This window comes from Grammomys surdaster, unplaced genomic scaffold (assembly GCF_004785775.1).
Source record: "Grammomys surdaster isolate TR1022 unplaced genomic scaffold, NIH_TR_1.0 278, whole genome shotgun sequence".
NCBI lineage: Eukaryota > Metazoa > Chordata > Mammalia > Rodentia > Muridae > Grammomys > Grammomys surdaster.
The window spans coordinates 340,201-350,939 of record NW_021604719.1 but is presented as its reverse complement, the minus strand read 5'-3'; the positions used below and the strand labels follow the sequence as shown (position 1 = coordinate 350,939).

Here is a 10,739-nt window from a genome sequence, read left to right as displayed (position 1 = left end):
GCTGTGAGGACTGTTGTTTTTAAAAACAAGAAGTCCAGCTATTTGATTCTACCAATGAAGACTCTGGGGTGAAAACCTGCTCGCTCAGAGAGGCAGAGAAAGCATCCAGATGACTTTTCTCCTCAACTGATATCTCAGAAGGAAAAAGCATCTTCTTCTTCTACATGCTGTCTTAAATACCCTTCAACCCAAAGACCCTCCATTCTCTTTCCTGGATTTTTTTGTTGTTGTTGTTTTGGTTTGGTTTGGTTTTTCGAGACAGGGTTTCTCTGTGCAGCCCTGGCTGTCCTGGAACTCACTCTGTAGACCAGGCTGGCCTCGAACTCAGAAATCCGCCTGCCTCTGCCTCCCAAGTGCTGGGATTAAAGGCGTGCGCCACCACCGCCCGGCTTTCCTAGATTTTCTTATGTTCATTCCCTGTCAACTGGTTGTTTGCTGTGTCTCTTGGCTATCCATCGACTTTATTTAGCTTCTTACACAAAAAGCTCTTGGGTTAAAGGTGTGTGCTAGGGTTGAACCACACCGTAACTATTTGTTTACAATAAACAGAAAGCTCTTAGATAAAAGGTGTGTGCTAGGGCTGAACCACACCACAAGGTTTTTCCAGTTTACAGTCTTGGGGTGAACAATGTGATCAAATATCCTGCAATATTTCCCCTCCTTTTTGCCTAAATAAAAGACCCTTTGTCTAACACCAATATATACTATATGGTAAGAATTAATTTACAATGCCCAGTCCAATTGCATTTGGCAATCTTGGAGAAAGTACTCTATCGTGGTGAGTCCAAAGTTCTGTACCTAAATCAGTTTCAATCATAACTTGAATTTATCAACCTAAAAATATCTTTTAGGATCGTGAAACTTTTTTTTTAAATCCTAAAAAACTTAAGCTTGGCCAAGCCGTCGTAGCTGTTCTGATGTGGGGTCCAGGGCTACCCCGGTATAGCGAGTGCTCACAGGAAACCCAGCAGAGTCAGGCGCTCAATTCCACCCCACCTTTGGAAGTGTGTGCCTGCCTGACTTGGTTCTTCACCATGGCTTCTCATAAGACCAAGCGATTCCTGGCTAAGAAACAAAAGCAAAATCGTCCCATTCCCCAGTGGGTTCAGATGAAAGCTGGCAATAAAAAAGCGGAGACATTGGAGCCGAACCAAATTGGGGCTATAAGGAACCACATGTACTTAGGCTGTCTGAAGGTTACCATTCACTTACTGTATCAAGTTTACATTACCATTGTCTGGACAGCTGAGTGTGTTTATTAGGAATATAAGTTTTCTTTCTTTCTGTGCTCTTGTGGGTTCATTCAGTAGTTCAGTAATAAATATGTGAAACCTTTTGTTTAGAAGAAAATTGCTTGTGTGTTATTTTTGTTTGCTTGTTTTGTGGGAACATCTGCATATAGACAAGTATTCTATCAGTGAGCTATATCCTGGATCTTGTTTGGGTAATTTGGGGTTGAGACGTGTCCAGACTGGCCTCAAACTCATGATCCTCCTTCCTCAACCTTCTGAATGCTTGGAAAATTCCAAACCTGAGTGACAGAAGTAAAAAGAAACTTATTTGTCAAGACTCATTTTCTCTATCATTTCACTTGACTATTAAAATTAGATTATTCCTTTTTCAATCAATAATTGCTCTCTGGTCCTTGATCTATGTCTTATTTAACAAATGTTAAAAAGTGGCTATTGTGTCAGGAGGCAGGGGCAGGAGGATCTCAGTGACTTTGAGGATAGCCTGGCCACGGGTATAATGATACTGTCTCCAAAATAAGTGACATCAAATCTCTTTGTACATTTCCGACTTCTCTGTAAATGCTTCTGGTGCTCTTTAATCCCCTAGTGATTTTTTTTTCTTTTGCAATTTTTGTGAGAGCCAAAGCTCTGTTTTAAGTTTTAATTACTGTGCCTAAGGGATTCATGAATCGAGGAGGTAGCAGTTAAGCATCAAGCTTAACTAATAACCTTGAGGTCAGGGACACATTGTATAGAAATTTTATGGCTGGTGTTTATGACCACTGACCAGTTTACTCAAGATAATTTTAGCACTTAAATGTTTTTCTAAAGAATGCTTTGACAACATGATGTAACTATAGTTTAGTGATCTAGTATACTACAAAAACCACAAGACCCCTCTGCCATCTGCCTCTTCTCCCATTGAGTGACTGCAGCTCTTCAGTTGCTCTGATTTAATGATTCTGCTTTTGGGGAAAAAACAAAAAAACAACTTAAGCTTAACTGTGAGACTATACCTATTTAGTCTTCAACCCCATTCAAGACCTGAAAACGATAAATATTACCTGAATAAACAGGAAGTGCAGAGCATGCACCTTCCAAAGCTATAGAATGACAGAGAGGGCTTGTCACCTGAACGGTCATTATGATTGCTATGCAGTGTTGGAGCATCCATCTCTTTGGCCTATTAGCCCAGAATATTTGGCTTTTTTTTTTTGTTTTTTTGTTTTTTGTGAAACAGGAATTATGATCGACTTTTCTACGTTGTCCTGGCAGAGTTTGGCAGTAGACTTTTCTTGTGTCCTACTTGTCCACAGCTTGGTAGCATACTGTTAGAAGTTGAGGCACGGGAAGTTTCTTGCCCAGTGGCAGCTTGCCACATTTGAAGCAAACTCCCTAAGGAAATTCTTTGATGCTCTTCATCTTCTTTGAAGAAGAATGGAGGTGTTGACATGACTTGACATGTCTCACTGTCAAAAGGTCTCAAATTAATAAAAATCTTTAAATGCCATATTCCATAGATCTCTGAGGTTTGTGAAGACCGCCTATCTATCTCAGTATATTTGAATAGGCAAATGATGCTTGTTTCTAGACATTTCCTATCTGATTAACTTAGAGAACACCTGTGATTAACTAAACTAGTATCTAACATAACCACAAGTTTGATCAACAATTAATTTGCATTTCTTTTTTTAAAAAATTAATCGAGAGTCTATCTTTTTTTTAAGATTTATTTATTTTATTTATACAGGTATCTTGTAGCTGTCTTCAGATATATCAGAAGAGGGCATCAGATCCCATTATAGACGGTTGTGAGCCACCATGTGGTTGCTGGGAATTGAACTCAGGACCTCTGGAAGAACAGTCAGTGCTCTTAACCACTGAGCCATCTCTCCAGCCCCTAACTTACATTTCTTAATTATCCTAAACAGTTTATAATAGTAGCTTTCAAAGGAATAGAATGTCACTTTACATTTTTAAGAATAACATAGCTACAATACCTTTTAAAAAGTTGATACTATATAGTAACTAAAATATAATGTTACTTTTTAAATCAATATACAAATATCTATACAATGTACCAAATATAACCTAATTTGTATCATATACAAAGATCTATAAGAGTAGATTCAATAATCTACTCTTTTTTCTATTATTTCTATATCATTCCTATGTCCACACCCCCTTTTTTGTCTAAACAAAAAGGAAACTGTAACACAGTAAAACTGATTAAAACAATGAAACTATTTCTGCCAAGTTTTCCACAATGTCCACCTTGGTTGGTTTTGGCAGTTTTAGGATTAAGTATTTTTGAGCTCAAAGTTCTGTACAATGTTCATGTTAGTCTCTATGAACTCAGCAATTTGAGCATCCTGAACAGTTTGTAGTCGGAAACTGATCTTTGGATGGTGTTTGTCAGCTTAGTGGCTATCCTGGCTAGGTAGAACATAGCAGTCAACCCAAAAAGTGTCCACTGTTTGTACAGAACCTGGTGGCAAAAGGAGCATGGGGCAGTTTTCCCCAGTGGTTAGAGTTACCAGAATCCAGGTGAATTTGTCATTATGGAACCCCATCATCTTCTTGAAAACCTAACAGGTTACTGTTAGGATTGGTAGAAGACCTAAACATTTTTTTTTAAATATTTATTTATTTATTTTATTGATGAGTACATTGTAGCTGTCTTCAGACACACCAGAAGAGGGCATCCAATCTCATTACGGATGGTTGTGAGCCACCATGTGGTTGCTGGGATTTGAACTCAGGACCTCTGGAAGAGCAGTCTGTGTTCTTAACCGCTGAGCCATCTCTCCAGCCCCAAGACCTAAACATTTTAAATGCCATATTCAGCAAATCTCAGAAATGTTTGAGGACCACAATCTGTTAAGTACATCCGAGGTACACAATCTTTGTTCCTAGTTCCTCGTTTCAGACTCAAACCTGTAAACACATACAGGAAGACAGATGACACTTATTTCTAGAATTAGTTAGAATTCTTTATGACTACTAGGAACACGACAGAAAAGTTTATATACACATAATAATCTTATACATTTTGAGATAGTATTCATACTTTAAGAGAAGTTTTAGATATTCAAATGAAAACCAAAACATTATGCACTTAGTGGCAATAGAATAGTCCCTTATTTTTTGTTTTCCTCTGTCCCATACCAGGTGGTTTTTCTGATGAGACAGAGATTTTGGGTTTTCCTTTAACAAGCATGAGTGGGTTTATAGAAGGAGAGAGCCACACTCCAACCCCAAAGCCAGCTTTAGTTTTTAATTAAATTGGGACTACATAAAGACCATTTGTCACTTAGGTCTATAGAGGGCAGGGATAGTATTTGGCCAGTTTATTCTTTTTCTTAGTGCATTTTCTCTTGATGAACCGCCTTTATTCTTCATGTCTCACTTGTCCAGTGGTCTCCAGATTCCTGAGTTGGAGGCTTTTATTCTTCTGGAAAGATAAAAAACAAACCCCTGCCCTAACCCTGGGGGATTTTTTTTTTTTTGGCAGATTATATTTTTCCTAGGGCAAAATGGTTTTTGGCAAAAGAATAAGTATTATCATTCAACTGAAATTTTTAAAAATTTCCTTTCAAATATTTGAAATTAAATATACCTTAGCAGATAAACATATCTATGTTGTCCTTTTTCTTTTTATATATATATTCAAGGTTTGAGTGTATTTATTTTCAGATCACAAAGGACATTCACTTTGAATTTCAGTCTGCCTTTTATAAGAAGCTTCTAAATTTAAATCATTGTAATTCTTGTCCACCTGCCTCTGCCTTCCAAGTATTGTGATTAAAGGTGTGCACCACCACCACCACCTTGTTCACTGTAACTCTAGAATTTAGAAACCAGCTTGTTTACAGAGATCTGCCTGTCTTTGCTAGGATTGAAGGCATGGCCTACCACTCGAATATTGTATCTTATCTCCAAATCATTGAGTTGTAGTAACCCTTTGAATTTACTTAAAACATTTTAAATCCCCTAACTGTGTTTTGTTTTTTTGTTTTTTTGTTTGCTTTTTTTTTAAAGATGTATTTATTTCATGTATGTGAGTATACTGTTCTTATCTTCAGACATATCAGAAGAGGGCATCAGATCCCCATTATAGATGGTTGTGAGCCACCATGTGGTTGCTGGGAATTGAACTCAGGACCTCTGGAACAGCAGTCCATGCTCTTAACCGCTGAGCCATCCCTCCAGCCCCTTAACTGTGTTTTTAATGCCAAACAACAAAAATATTCCTTTTACTTAAAAGAAGACTCAAAAGCTGGTGTCCAAGATGGCATGCACTATGTGGAAATCTGCAGTCTAAAATTCTAACACGGAGTTAAGACAATAGTTTAAGAAATCCTATGTTTCAGGCTGGTGAGATGGCTCAGTGGTTAAGAGCACTGACTGTTCTTCCGGAGGTCATGAGTTCAAATCCCAGCAACCATCCATAGTGAGATCCGATGCCCTCTTATGGTGTATCTGAAGACAGCTACAATGTACTTACATATAACAAATAAATAAACCCTTGGGCTAAAGTGAGCGGAGCTGGAGCAAGAAGAAGAAGGGAAGGGGAAAAAAGAAATCCCATGCTTCATCTTATGCCATCAAGGCAAGTATGCTTTGGTAACTTATCATTCAAAAATATTTTTATTCATTTTTTTCATGGCTAGTTAACCATTTTAAAGGTAGGGCAATTAGTACCTTTGAAAGACCAACACCTGTTGTGTCCTGCTAATGGACAACCTAAACAGTCTGTGACTGTTCTTGATAATACCTTTTCATATTTTTTCTTAGAGGCATTCTTTTTTTTTTTTAAATTTTAAGATTTATTTATTTATTTTAAGTATATGAGTACACTGTAGCTGTCTTCAGACACACCAGAAGAGGGCATCCAATCTCATTATGGGTGGTTGTGAGCCACCATGTGGTTGCTGGGATTTGAACTCAGGACCTCTGGAAGAGCAGTCAGTGCTCTTAACCGCTGAGCCATCTCTCCAGCCCTCTTAGAGGCATTCTTTATTTTATGGTTTCTTTCTGATTTTGGAGGAATGTTAACCTGTGTTTTTCCATTGCTGCAACAAATCATGGCCCCATAAATTAATGGCTCTCTTAGCTACACATGACTTTAATTTTCCTATTTGATCTTCTGACCCTGTACACTTGACCCATCTTTCATTTTGTTTCACCCAAGATAAAGTTCCAATTTCTAGAAGCTGAATATTTAACTCCTGAAGAGGCCAATCTGGATGCCAGGATTTTGGTGAAATTCCTGTTATATCTGCTCCTGTATCTATGAAATCTTCAATTTTAATGCCATTTATTTGTATTTTCAGCTTTGGTCTTGGATCATTTATAGAAGTTTGCCAAAATACTTGTTTTCTCATCTTTCCTAAATTTTTTGCTTTATCTATTGAAGCTGGTCTGACTTTTATTACATCTAGAGCAGTTTTGTTTCTAACAACAGGCATTAAATCTTTTGATTGTTTGGTGGCTGAGTTTCTCCTATGGTGACAAAGAATGATTGAATCAAATTTGATATGGGGTGGGAGGTTGGGAGGTCCCATAGGGCATTTCCTGACACCAAACAGTTACCTTGCCTATCTCTTGTTGAACTCCACTCATTAGTCCAGTGCTGGCCTTTACCTCACCTTCTGCATACTCCAGAAGCCTGGAGCCTTCTTTTTGGATTATGTCTAGAAAACAAAACAAAACAAAACAAAACAAAACAAAACATTGCTTCTGGGAATGCCTTGTTGACAATTGGTTTCCAAATGACCTTGCTTACCACAGTTAAAATATCTGCCAGTTTTATTTTTCTTTAGATTTTTAGAAATTACTTCTACCAGAGATGCATCATAAACATGAGATCCAATATCAGCCATATCTTTAATCCAGTCCTCTATTGGTGCGTATCTTGCCTTTAATGGTCTAACCATCCCTTTGTATTCTGAATTAGCATTTTCAAAAGCCAAAGGTTCAATTAGCATTTTTCTGACTTCTGAATCTGATATTATTATATTTACAGCTAAAATCAATCTTTGCAAAAAATCATTGAAGCCTTCTTTGGGGCCTTGTATAATTTTAGTAAATGACTCAGACCTCTTTCCTTATTCTTCAACCTTATCCCAAGCATTTAAAGTGGCTAAATAACGTAGTGCTGAGGTATGGCCATCAAATTTAAGCTGGCTTTATAACTCAGCATATTGACCTTCACCTAGCAACTGACCCTGGGACATATCATTGCCTCCAGCCTTGTTTTGTTCTTCTACAGCCCTCGCTTCCTCTTTCCACCATGTTCGTCGTTGTAACTGAGGACCAGCTTCCAATACTGCTGATGCCAAATCTTTTTAGACTCAGGGATAATTCTGCTCTGAGTTGCCCATGAATTTAACATCTGTTTCACATAGGATGAATGTATACCATAGGAAACAACTGCTTTCTTAAATCTCCTCAAATCTAAAATGTCTATAGGGTTCCATTTTATTTCTCCATAACCTTGGGGGTACTTATTGTCTGTTGTCATGGCTTGTATATAGTTACTGGATAAACTAAGGTTAGTTTTCTAACAATCTTGGGCTTTTCCCTTTTTAGTATCACTATGCGGTGTCTTTATCATGGTAGGCTTTTGTCTAAGTTCCTCTGTCTGTAGCTGAGTATTTTTTCTTAGGTCTTTCTAAGGCTTGTCTTAAATTCTTCCATCTGTGTCAGAGTATTTTTCTTTTTCTCATTTATAAATCTCTCTGATTTCCTTCTAAGGCCTGTGTCGTATCAATTCAAGTTTTTCTTTGAGCAAGTACAGAAATCTATTATGGCTATTAAGAATAAAGTATAAAATACTAAAATAATAATACTTATAGTCAGTATTGAGCCAATTATAATCAAGTCATTTAGCCTTTCATTTTCTGCTTCTATTCACAAGCCATCTACATTAGCACTACACAGAGACCTAAAGCTTTCTATTGTGGTACTTCTCATCCTTAACTCTCTCCTTGAGGACTTCCCAGATGATTTAACAAGTCTGATGGCTTCTCAGTTTGTCGGCAGCTGGAGTTGTCTCTCTGCCTGTGGGGGCCTTGCCACAAGTTGGAGCACCAAAATGTCTTTAAAAAACAAAAATCCCAGCCATTTGATTTTACCAATGAAGACTCAGGAGCCAGATGCTGGGGTGAAAACTTGTTAGCTCTGAGAGGCAGAGAAAGCATCCAGATGACTTTCTCCTCAACTGATATCTCAGAAGAAAAAAGCTCCTCCTTCTCCATGCTGTCTTAAATACCCTTCAACTCAAAGACCCTCCTTTCTCTTTCCTGGGTTTTCTTATGTTCATTCCCTGGCAACTGGTTACTTGCTCCACCTCTTGACCTATTCATCATTGACTTTGTTTAGTTCCTGTTTACAAAAAGCTCTTGGGTTAAAGGTGTGTACTAGGGTTGAGGCATACCAAAACTACTTGTTTACAATAAACAGAAAGCTCTTAGATAAAAGGCTGATCCGCACCACAACAAGGTTTTTCCAGTTCACAATCTTGGGGTTCACAATGTGATCAAATATCCTGCAACAAAAGATAATGGACTAAACCTCTGAAATAGTAAGCAAGCCCCAACTAAATGTTTTCTTTTATAAGAGTTACCATGGTCATGGTGTCTCTTCATGGCAATAGAACACAGAGTAAGACACTGGAACAGGGAAACAGCCTACATTTCTATCAACTGGTCCCTGAATAATTAAAATGTAATATCTACACACAATGGAGGTTTCATTCAGCTGTAAAGAAAAACTAAATTAACTTTACAGGTAAATGGATGGAGCCCAAAAGCATTCTACTGTGTGAAGTAACTCTGTGTGTAGAATCCAGGCTCTAGAAAGGGAGGGTTCATAGGAGGAGGAAGTAATCTCTCACAGGACTGGGTAAAGAACAAAGATGGTGTGAAGGGAGGAAAGAGGCATTTATGTGTGGAGAAGGACGGGAGGGGTGAGAGAATGAATGACTAAACATATATAAAAATTTTATTTATGCTCCCTCACACACAGGGATTATGTCCCTCCTAGAACCAGTGTGTTGCCAGATTAAAAGCCTAGTAACAGATGTGGAATACTTGCCCTTGCTCTTACCCTTGAGTTGTTGACTAGAGCTATCCTAGAGAGCACCCCAAAACTATACAGACTATTGCTATTGATACAGGTTGCCCACCATAACTTAGTGGTAAAACAGTATTACTAAAGAAACCATACATATTGGTCACAGGACATGGAGTATTCAAGGTGGTGCTGACCAGGACACCACTGGCTGGAACAAGCAACAGACAACAGCTGGTGAATTCAAGAAGTGGCAGGGCCCTCGGTATGATTTCATAGACCACCTGAGATCTGTGAGCCACAGATTACATTGCTGGAGAACGACTGTGGGTTTGTTTCCATAGTTGTTTTTCTTAGTAAGACGCCATGTGATTGTCTAGGTTTCTACTTACTAAATCCAATGGTAAGCACATTCGGGAAACAGAGTTCATGGTTTTCCTGGGATAATTAACCACAAATTTATAATCTCTTGACTTATTAACCATAGACGGCTACACTGAAGTCGACTGTGTATGCATTTTCCTAGTTCACTCTCAGAAACTTTAAATTTGTTCTAATGAATAACACATTTGTAGCCTGAGAGTTTATTGGCGTAAACACTTTGTGGAATCCACCATGTACTCAGTACTAGTTCTTCCATGGAATGTCATGAGGAAAGAGGCCTTTCTCATTCTCCTGTAACCAGCAGACTCTTTATCCTCCCTTCTAGCCCTAAAATCACACTGTTAAGAAAAACTTGTTTCTCAAAATTAAGAGCAACAAAGTCTTGTAAATATCACACAATAATATTTAAGGCCATATTACAATATAATCATTTTACTTACTACTTTTTCCTCTACAATTTCCTCAAAGTACCATTTTGAAAAGTTACAAAAACACTCTGTTGAAGACCTGAAAGAAATCTACAAGATTGCTTCATCTACTGTAGCTCAACAGATAAAGAAATAGAAACTGAGAATTTAACTCAGGACTGAGGAGGCAGAGGACAGATCCAGGTGCTGTTCTTTAGGAGCTGTCCACCTCAGTTTTTGAGACAGGCTCTTTCCCTGGTTTAGAACTTGCCAAGAAGGTTAAGCAGGCTGTCCATCAAGCCTGAGGAAATCTGTCTCCACCTTCCCAATGCTGGGATTGTAAAACCAGATCGCCACACCCAGTGTTTGTCACATAAGCTCTGATGAAACTGGACTCAGATCCTCAAGCTTGAAAGGCAAGCACTTTACCAATGAGGCTGTCTCACAGACCCAAGAGATTAAGTTTTCCCCCAGATACTCTATTTTTCTTGTATTAAAAACCCTATGTGGGGCTGGAGAGGTGGCTCGGTAGTTAAGAGTGCTGACTGCTCTTCCAGAGGTCCTGAGTTCATTTCCTAGCCACATGGTGGCTCACAACTATCTGTAATGGGATCTGATGTCCTCTTCTGGTGTGTCTGAA

General features: G+C 38.4%; 1 pseudogene; it reads left to right on the top strand.

Moving 5' to 3' along the window:
* The first annotated feature begins 1,034 nt into the window (after nucleotides 1–1,034).
* LOC114629104 lies at nucleotides 1,035–1,167 on the top strand (annotated as a pseudogene).
* The last annotated feature ends 9,572 nt before the right edge of the window (nucleotides 1,168–10,739 follow it).